Source organism: Suncus etruscus, chromosome X, assembly GCF_024139225.1.
Source record: "Suncus etruscus isolate mSunEtr1 chromosome X, mSunEtr1.pri.cur, whole genome shotgun sequence".
Taxonomy (NCBI): Eukaryota; Metazoa; Chordata; class Mammalia; order Eulipotyphla; family Soricidae; genus Suncus; species Suncus etruscus.
This window is the reverse complement of record NC_064868.1, coordinates 29,378,749-29,389,397: the sequence shown is the minus strand read 5'-3', so window position 1 is coordinate 29,389,397 and position 10,649 is coordinate 29,378,749. Positions and strand designations below refer to the sequence as shown.

The 10,649-nt window shown below is 38.4% G+C and overlaps 1 pseudogene; it reads right to left on the bottom strand.

Annotated features, from left to right (window-relative positions):
* Positions 1-1,533: 1,533 nt before the first annotated feature.
* LOC125999885 (uncharacterized) lies at positions 1,534-1,657 on the bottom strand (annotated as a pseudogene).
* Positions 1,658-10,649: the final 8,992 nt, after the last annotated feature.

The window sequence follows — 10,649 nt, the reverse complement described above, 5'->3', positions numbered from 1 at the left end:
CTAGTTCTTTGCTGGCAGAATACACTTCTGTGCACTTTTAGGTGGTTATTAGTGTCCCTAGCCTCTGCTCACTAAATGTCAAATGTAACCTACATTGGACAACTAAAACTTGTCCCCAGGAGCTGGAGAGATGGTACAACAGGTACAGCACTTACCTTACATGTGGCTGACCCATATTCAATCCCCCACAACCCATAAGATTCCCTCAAGGATTCCCCCAAGGAGATTCCTTCTCCTGGCAGGAGTGATTCCCTGAGCACAGAGCCAGGAGTAAAACCTAAACACTGTTGAGTGTGCCCCCTCAAAAAAAAGAAACCACAAAAAAATTTTCTCCAGACATTGTCAAATGTATCCTATTTTACACATCAGTAGGGTGTTGGGCCACACCTACCACTTCCAAAGGCCTTACTCCTAGATCTGTGTTCAAAAATAATTTCTGATGGGGTTCAGGGGCCCTATGGAGTACTGGGAATCAAACTGCAGGAATCTGCATATTATGCTGAATAAATCTATTAGCTACTGTCTATTGAAAATATATTTCATGCTAGGCACTATGCTAAATGTTTTTATTAATTTAATCTTCACATTATATATGAGAAACTATGATTTGAAGAGGTTAAGCAATTCATCCAAGGGAAGTATTTACAGCAGAATTTCCAAACTAGTGGCAGCCAACTTCAGAGTCCATATTTTCTCTTCTGTTTTATTTGCTTTTATTTTTGTTTTGGTAGGGGCCAAATCCAGCTTTATAAAAGGAGAGTAAGGCTGTGAGGCAGAGTATGCCATACTGGGAATCTAACTCAGCTTCTCATATGCTAAGCTCATTCTTCTCAACTCAATGGCCCAGCGTTATTTTTCTCAACAACAAAATTATATTGCCTCCATGCTCAAAGAACATATATGACAGCAACATTATAAAGTCTAGAAGTGAGGCCAGAGTGGTTGCGCAGCAGTAGGGTGATGCCTTGCACACGGCTGACCAAGGACAAACCACAGTTTTGATCCCCCGGTGTCCCATATGGTCCCCCAAGCCAGGAGCAATTTCTGAGCGCATAACTAGGAGTAATCCCTGAGCGTCACCAGGTGTGGCCCCAACAAAACAAAACAAGAACGAAAGTCTAGAAGTGACTCATTCCATACTGTTCAGTTTGAGAGATTCCTTACTGGCTTTCTCTTTCCCTTTTCTACTCACTAGCATAGGAAATGAATTTCCCAGGATTGTTTTTTCTTTGGCTTTTGGTAGGTGTAGCCATGAAGATCACTTGCAGCAGTATTTTTCATTCCCTTTCCTGGCTCTTAAAGTATCTCTTCTGTAGTTTGGGCCTTTGCAAACCCAATCTCCCTTGACAGCCCTAGATACTTGTAGTCTGGTCTCAGTGGACAGGTGCATTCATAGTTCTAATTTCTTTTAGGCAGCTCTGTTTCTGAACTGAATACTATCTTGTCCATGTGTTCTTCCAATCTGAAAATTGAGCTCCGGTATTTATCAGGTGTTTGCCAATCAGTCTCTGTTTTTATTTATTTTATTTTATTTTTTGTCCCCCCATTCACAATACAGACCAGGCAAGGTTTGAGGTGTACATGGGGAGCATTTACTGTACCTCCTCTTCTATAAGTCAGTATAAAGAACATGGCCTGTGGTAAGCATTGGGAGGGAGGCCTTATCTATTCTTTTTTATTATATATATAAACAACATTCTAATGGGGATGACAGGTCCCCACCTAAGTCTAGTAAGAAGAGCTTAACAAGGCAGTCTTCAAGTAGAATGAGGGGGAACTGAGTCCTAACAGAAAACAGTGAAACAGCATGAGAATCTGTCTGGAAGAGTTTATAGGGGCACAGGGAAAATCCCCTACCCTCAGGATTCTTCTCTGACTGGACAAGTTAAGGAATCAAAAACAATATAAGACTAGTTAGTGAAGGTAAAATAATTAATATCATACATGGGGGAGCTATAGTTATTATGCTGTGTCCAAATTCTGCAAAAGAAATCTGGACAGACCTGGGTTCGATTACCAGTGTCCCATATGGTCCCCCAAGCCAGGAAAGATTTCTGAGCGCATAGCCAGGAGTAACCCCTGAGTGTCACCGGGTGTGGCCCAAAAACAAAACAAAATATTAAAGAAAAGAAATCTGGGTACTAAATCCCCATCTGAAGTGCCAAGAAGAGCTTTCACATAACAAGGAGAGAATATTCTCTATACTGATGGTAAAGATGACATTCTCAATAGAAAGGGCCTGTTTGTGGTAAACTTACACTTGGGTGGCACCCCCAACCCTCCAAACAACATTCTTCTGGGCCATAAAAGGGGAATGTGATGGCTTCTATTACTAGAAAGGCAAGAGCTTGAGGAATTTATGTATTTATATAATTTATATAAAATTTATATATTTATAAATAAATATAAACTATATATATTTATAAATTTATATATTCATAAATATATAATAAAATGTTTATGTATTTATATATTTATATAATTTATATCAATTTATATATATTTATAAATTTTATATATTTTTAAATATATATTATATATACTTATATATTTATAAATATATAATAAATATATTACATATAATATATATTTATAAATATATAATATATAGTTATATTATATATTTATATATATTATATATATTTATAAATTTATATATTTATAAATATATTCTATGTATTTATAAATATATAATATTTATATATCTATATATAAATATATAATAATATTTATGTTATATTATATAATATATTTATAAATATATTGTATAATTGTATATTTATAAATATATAATAAATATATTATATATATAAAACCCTTCATCAGTGCAACATTCCCATCACCAATATCCCAAGTGTCCTTCATCCCCACCACCATGAACTTCTTAGCTTCTTTAATACTTCTAAAGTCAATTTCCTGTTTTATTTCCCTCTTTTAAAATACAAGTGTGGCTTCAATAGGTTTTGTTGTTGTTGTTGTTGTTGTTGAAACTTGACTTTATCCATACACAGTACACCTAAAAAGAACAATAACAATGACCATGAATTATCAAGCCCACCAATTTTCTACCCTAATGTCACTTAAAAAATATTTTATAGAAATATCAGCATACTGAAGCCTTCCATACACCACAAAAGCACTGAGGGGAGAGTAAATGAACAGGCAAGGAGTCTATAGTTATTCCCATGACAGTTTACTTCAAATGAGAAACCCTGTAACTTTTAGGCCAAGGGAATTCCCTATCTAATGTCCCCGATATTTACTATGCCTATGCAGGGAAAAAAAAAACAGCACAAAATAATCTTTTTCTTATTTATTTAACTATTTATTTATATTTTTGATCTCTTTGTTTGGGTTTGGATATTGAAGTTATTGTCTCCAATTTTTTTTCCTTTTTCATTTTTGTACTCCGTTATGTCTTCATTTCAGGACCGTGGTTATTATGTGGTGCTTGTCTTTATTGCTGTAGTGCTCACTGGATTTTTTTGATTTTTTTTAATGTGAGATCTCCTTTTGTATGGTTGTGGTGTTTCACTTCCTTTTTCCCTTTTCTCTCTCAAACTGAGGTTGAGAGCTTCTAAAAGCACTCCACCCATTTTTGGCTTATTTGATTTTTTACCCCATTTGATTACTCTTCTTTTCTTCAAACAAAACCACATAACTTGAACTATCTAGTACTGCCTCTCAAATAGAAGGGGAAAGAGTGGAGGTTATTAAAACCAAACAGTTGTATGATCACTAAGTAGTAAGCTAGACACAGAGGGGACCACCTATACTAGCAGCTCAGGGGTTGAGGGTGGGGGATATGGGATGAAAGATGCGAACGAGGGTTGAGGGAGGACAACTTTGGTGATGGGAATTCCCCTGACACATTGTTAATATGTACCTAAAATATTACTGTGAAAGATATGTAAGCCACTTTGGTGAAAATAAAAATTATATCAAAAAAAGAAATATCAGCATAAAATTTGCAGAAAGATATCCCTTTTGACATTATTAATAGTCATAGAACATTGAAGACCACCTAAATGTCCACTATTAGGAGAATGATCTATAAGTCAGAGTACATAGTACAATAAAATAATCTTCAGAAATATATCATATTTTGCTAGATTATTTTCAGGAACCTATGATTCTTAATTCTCATTAATCTATTGATCTATTGATCATTGATCTCATGAGATCAATTATAGATCATTGATCTATAATATAATGATCATATAAGAATCATATGATTCTTAATTCTCATTGATCTATTGATCTATTTATCATTGATCTCATGAGATCAATTATAGATCATTGATCTATAATATAATGATCATAGATCATTGATCTCATTGATCTATCAGTGCTTGTCAGCGTTTACTTCTGGCTCTGCCCTTAGGATATACTCTTGGCAGTGTTCAGGGAACCATATTAGACGCAAGGGATCAAACCCAGGTCAGTCTCATGAAGGCAAACACGCTACCCACTGTACTATTTCTCCAGGCCCTTCACAGGCTAATTTTTTCTCACTCAAACCATGTTTATGTAATTGGAGTGGAAAAAGTGAAGCCAGAATACTAGTGTTCTTCTTAAACTTTATACTCAGATACAGAATATATAATTTCTGCTTAAATTCACTGGCCATAGTTCTCTCTTTCTCTTTCCATGTTACTTCTGTTGGGTAAGTCACATTATTTAGACTGCAGTCATAACAACTATAGCAACTCCCAATCTGACATTGTCTCCAGGAAGTAAATGTGTCTTCCCTGGATGTCCCAGCAAAAATATCATTGTACTTGATTTTTTTTCTGCAAAGTTTATATGCCCACCCCTTGAACCAATTACTGTGGTTGGAGGAATTAAAGTTGATTGCTCACAGCAATGTAATTTCCATAGGGATTGGGGGCAAGGCAATTTCACCAGAGGCACACTTCAAGAGGAGAGCAGTTTCCTCCATCCCATCAAGGGAAACCTGGGAAAGTTACTAGAAAGCTCATAAATGCTAGGCAATAAAACTCAGTCCCAAATACATAGGTTTACTATACAGAGATCTTAATTTAGATTCTCTGGAATAGATTTTAAGATGAAGAACTTAGGACATATCCAGAAATGCTCTTAGATAGAAAACAAACACCTAAAAGGCAGCTGAACATGGAGACACTGATCCATGGTGAGTGCAATGAGGGCTGCAGCCTCTCTGTGGGAGCTCTGAAGTTGAAATTATTCCTTGTAATTATGCCAAATTAGTTTTGAGAATGACAATCATTGGCAGTGGACCACCTATTTGAAGATAGCATAGCCTTCGTGAGAAAGAGCTCTAAAAGAAAGGCAATTAATTACTAGTGACTGACAAATGTGTGGCTGTCTGAAACCCATAGCCCCAGCAAACAGGGCCTACAGAGGATGTCCAGATTCTCTCTTCTCTCTCTCTCTCTCTCTCTCTCTCTCTCTCTCTCTCTCTCTCTCTCTCTCTCTCTCACTCACTCACTCTCTCTCATCTCACTCTTTCTTTCTCGCTCTTTTTGGGCCACACCTGGTGATGCTCAGGGTTTACTTCTGGCTATTCGCTCAGAAATCGCTCCTGGCTTGGGGGACCATATGGAATGCCAGGTCCATACTGGGTCAACTGCGTGCAAGGCAAATGTCCAACCACTGTGCTATCACTCTGGCCCCATCCAGCTTCTCTTGGAGCAGTGCAGTATCTATTCCAAATGCTCTCCACACTTGCTATTATTTTAGAAGTTCACTCCATAAATTTATGAATATTTTCTAACTTATCTACCCCTGTCACTCTTTTCTGTCAACTTTCACCAATATGGTATTTTCCTTTTCTGTGTTGTCCCAAAATTTCCACTGAATCAATGGAAAAGGCACCTTGTTAGGTCATTTTAGACTTTTTTTATTCAAAATGAAATCTGTATGTATTTATTTCAAGTGGAGAGTTGAGAAAATAAGCAACCAGAAGATTGCATGTTTGCCTGTTTGTAGTCCTTGCACACTTAGTTGTGGTGCCTGGGATTTCATAAGAGAACTGCTAGGATCTCACAGGTATCGTGTCAGGGATGTGGCTTCCTGGCCACAAAGCAGGTACTTTTGCCACTGAGATCTCTCCAAACCACTTTATGTTTTCTTCTGAGAGATCTGTTATCACTTCTGAGATAACAGCCTGGGTATAGACAAGCAAGTGGCTAGGTAAGCAGTGAGGACAGAGGTGGTAAAGAGCAGGACTAGAAAGGTAAAAGAAGGAAGTGAAAGGGTTGATTCTGGGAGCCCAAGTAATAGTACAATGGGGAGGGCACCTACTTTGCATGTGGCCTACCCAGGATTGATCTTCAGCATTTTATATGGTCTCCAGAGAACCACCAGGAGTGATTCCTATGTACAGAGCAAGGAGTAACCCCTGAGCATTGCTAGGTGTGCTCCCCCAAATGAAAGGGTTGATTCTGGTCAGCAACTGGTGTTGCTGGTGTACTATTTCTTTTGGGGGGGCCACAGGAAGTGCTCAGGGGTTATTCCTGGAGCTGCACTCAGAAATTACTTATGACAGGCTTTGGGAACCAAACAGAATGCCAGGCATCAAACATGGATTGGCCACGTGCAAGACAATGCTCTACAGACTGTGCTATCACTCAGGCCCACCTGATATACTATATCAAATCAGTTCAGGGAATGATCCAACATTTTGTTCTGACTTCGTTTAAAAAGAGTTCCAGTGTCTATAGGTGAGACATGATTTAGAAGCTTAAACTCATTACCCATCACTAAATACACAACTCCCAAGTCTGAGGGTTGGGGTGATAGGTCACTAATCTGTATTTACTTAATCTCCTTAATTTATTTAATCTTAGTTTATGTATTTTTTTCTCTTGGTATGGGAATGATATCTCATTGTCCTGTGTGGTTACAATAGGGAAAACTAGTATATGTAGTCCTTCAGCAAGTTCAGAAGGCACTAACTAGGGCACTAATAAACACAGGGTCAAGTGTTAAATAAAATCTAGGTGGGAAGTAAAATTAGGTATAGTATAATGAAAAACTTAGATTATGAGAACTTCTTTCTTGTTGAGAATCACCAAATTACAAGGGAAAAATCAATCCAGAGATCTACATAGGAGGAAAAACGTAATGGGATTTAGATAAGATATTTTAGTGTAAGAAGCTCATTTGTCTGAAAGTGAGCCTAAGAACTCATGTGGACTTTCATGTAAAAGCTAACTGGAACCAGGGACCACCCTTCTCCCAGAAGAATGGCTTCACTCAACTTCAACTTTTCATAGTAATATTTCAGAGCCTTAATCTTAGACACAAGGAACAGTTGGTACACCAAACCCAGGTGGTCTGTTATCAAGTAACAGATGAGTTGTCTTAAAAGCTTGCTCAATACAAGGGAAAGTAAGGGCTCCAATCAAAGGAACAGAGGTTTCCCTCTAGAACCAGTCAGGGTTCCCTCTTTGCAAGGCTTAACTAGCTACTACTAGCCAGCACATTAGCTACATAATCTAACAGTGGGCCACAGTTTGACATCATGCTTCAAAGAGTCCTAGGTCTTCGGGTAAATTGAATACTTTACTGCCCTTGTACATGGGATATGTATGTCTGTATGACAGTAATTCATTCCTTTTTTTTTTTTTTTTGGTTTTTGGGCCACACCAGCTAACGTTCAGGGGTTACTCCTGGCTATGCGATCAGAAATCACTCCTGGCCTCCTGGCTTGGGGACCCATATAGGATGCCAGGGGATCTAACCACCATCTATCCTAGGTCAGCCTCATGCAAGGCAAATGCCCTACCACTGTGCCACCGATCCGGCACAAACAGTAATTCATTCTTTCCAGAACTGATTCAGACTTTTAAAATTGAGTTTGGCTTTCCTATCACAGCCTCCCCCACCAATGCCACCATTCAAGAGTTTACAAAATGCTCATCTATTAATGTGCTATTCCTACAGCACTGTCTAAAACCAATGGTCCCATGCCACATGAACACGAGAACCTCTGGTTTCATCAAGTGTGTCATCACACAAAAGCTGAAGGCTTAATTGAATGGCTCATTAAAGGTTCAGTTCATGTTTCAGCTTTTAGATAATACCCTGCAGATCTGAGGCAATTTAGTGAGTGCAGACCCTGGTTGGGTCTACAAACGGCCTCAAATCTGGCTGCTATGAATAACACTGTAAAATCGGAAGATGAGCTGCCTTACTAAGCCCAACTCAAATTTATTGCATAATGAGCAAATAAAAATGGTTTATTATTTTAAACTTTCGTGTTTTGGAGTGGTTTGCTAGGTTATGGATACAACAGGTGAGGCCACAAAGATCTTAAATGGTGCCTACGATGTGTCTGATACAACTGAAGAAAATATAGGTTTAACTTTATCAGATTATGAAGTGAGCTTCTTCGAGGCCCATACCTAAAGGCTCATCAAGAGGCAGCAAAACCGGTTCCATGAGTATCAAACACTTCCTCTAGTCTAACTAAGAGAAAATTAGAAGGGAGATGTGTATTAGATAATACCTTTGGAGAGTGTTACAAATTTTCTTCCCTATTGGGAAAAACCAAATGAGACCACCTCATGCAAGGCTCACTCCTATATTATCTCTCTTGATCCCGAAAATACATTTATAAAAAGGTGTGTTGGACTAGGAATGTGGCTCAGTGGCAGAGCTTATGTCTTGCATGTTTGAGGTCCTCATTTTGATTCCTTGTACCTCCCTCCTCAAATGCTTAATCCATATTTCAGGTCTGCGCAGTAACACAGTACAGTAGATAAAGGGTTGATCTCCAAGATCTATACAATACTCACAAAATTCAACCACAAAATATCTAATGACCTCCATAAATGGAATGAAAAGGTGAACAGACATTTCCAGAAAGTCATATGGGTGGCCAATAGGCATATGAAAAAGTGCTAATTGTTGTTCATTTGATAAGGCATCTGTGAAGCAATTAACTTGCCCACTTCCATTTCAATCTGTTTCATCCCTGGAGAAGAGACTTGGTTGTGTTCAGGACAGAAGTAGATGCCATAGAAAGCAGAAAAACTATAGTATTTGGGTATTTCAAGTTCCTCTCTGGAGGCAGAAACTCTCTGGACTTGAAACTATCCCCACAGCACTTTATGGGTGCTAGAGCAAGAAGCAACTCTGTCTGAGCCTGAGTTGCTAGATGAAATCACTCTTGCCATACTCACTGTGTTTCCAAAGTATTGTAGCTATCGTGCTCACCTCACATGCTTGCCAGGTAACAAGCAAAATCTCAATGCCATACTTGAGGCCACATTACATTCTCACTCATGAGTTTGATTTAGCTGGGGTGGCAGCTCTGTTCAGTATGAAATTCTCAACCTGAAGTGAATTACTTGGGATTGTTTAAATACAATAAATCCTCCCTCTGTGAAGTGGTTCACAGGAGTTCGTGGCTCACTTTCTGATGACAACCAGTCTTAACCCAACACAACTTTGCTTTAGAAGACAGGCCAAATCATCTCTCCTATCTGTGTCTTATACTCCTTCCTAGGTTGGAGGGACACCTGAAGTTCTTGACCACATTCACAATATGCTTCACCTTGCAATCGTTCCCCACGCTTACAGAAATGGCACCTGGCCTATTCCCAGCACAGTTTCAGTGCCACAAATCCTTCTTTAAAATATCTGGATAGTAAGAATCCTGCCTGGCTCTCCTTGACTGACAGTTTTTGTAATTTCTATCTTGGCTGCACATTGAATTCTCACCTTGCTGTTTCAGTTATCTGCTAATTCCTTCTATGAAATTCTCTGTTTAAATAAGTTGGTGTGGTTTGTTTTTGGAAATCATCCTGACTGGCCTATGGCACTAAATGTGACACCTATGATACTCCCGTCAAAAATGTACACTGCCTTTGCTGCCATGTGGCTGGAGCTGGAGAATGCCATGTGGAATAAAATCAGCTAGAAGGAGAGAAACAGACACAGAATGATCTCTCTCAACAGGAAGTTGATCACGGGGTTGGAGAGGGTGAAAGAAGAACCCTGGGACAATGGTAGAAAGAAGTGGACACCTGGGTGAAGGATGTGGTGCTGGAATAATTCGTGTATGAAATTCTCCTAAAAAGTTTGTAAATTAAAAAAATATTTTTCAAATAAAAAGTCTAAAGAAATTTCTCTGCTGACTTTTTAAAAGAAATTCTAAAACTTTTAACTTTAAAGAAATTAACATTTTAAAAATTAAATTAAAAATGTAAATGTCTAAATTAAATTAAATGTTCTAATGTAAAAATTAAATTTTAAAGAGATGTCTCTGCTATCATGTCTCCTTGGCCAATTTCCCTCTCTATAGGTGTCATTCGTCTCTGCTTTCATTTCTATGGCAGAATTGATTGTGCTGAACTGTCACTAAGGTTCACTTAACTCCTTTCCCAGTGAGGTCAGCGGATACCTCGCTGCCTTCCCGGTCCTTGACACACAGGCTACTCTGAGCATACATTTGTATAGCTAAGAAAACGGGTGAAGAAAGGAGGGGAAAAAAAGAAAACAGAAACCAAAGTAGTCATTAGTACAAGGCGCAGAAGACTCGAGTGGTGGTAAAGCGAAAGAGATAGATGCTGCTGACGTGAAGAAACTGAAGGGCTGGTGCTGACAGCTGTGACTTCTACTGGACGCACGCAGCTGTCTAGAGATGTTTGCTCGAG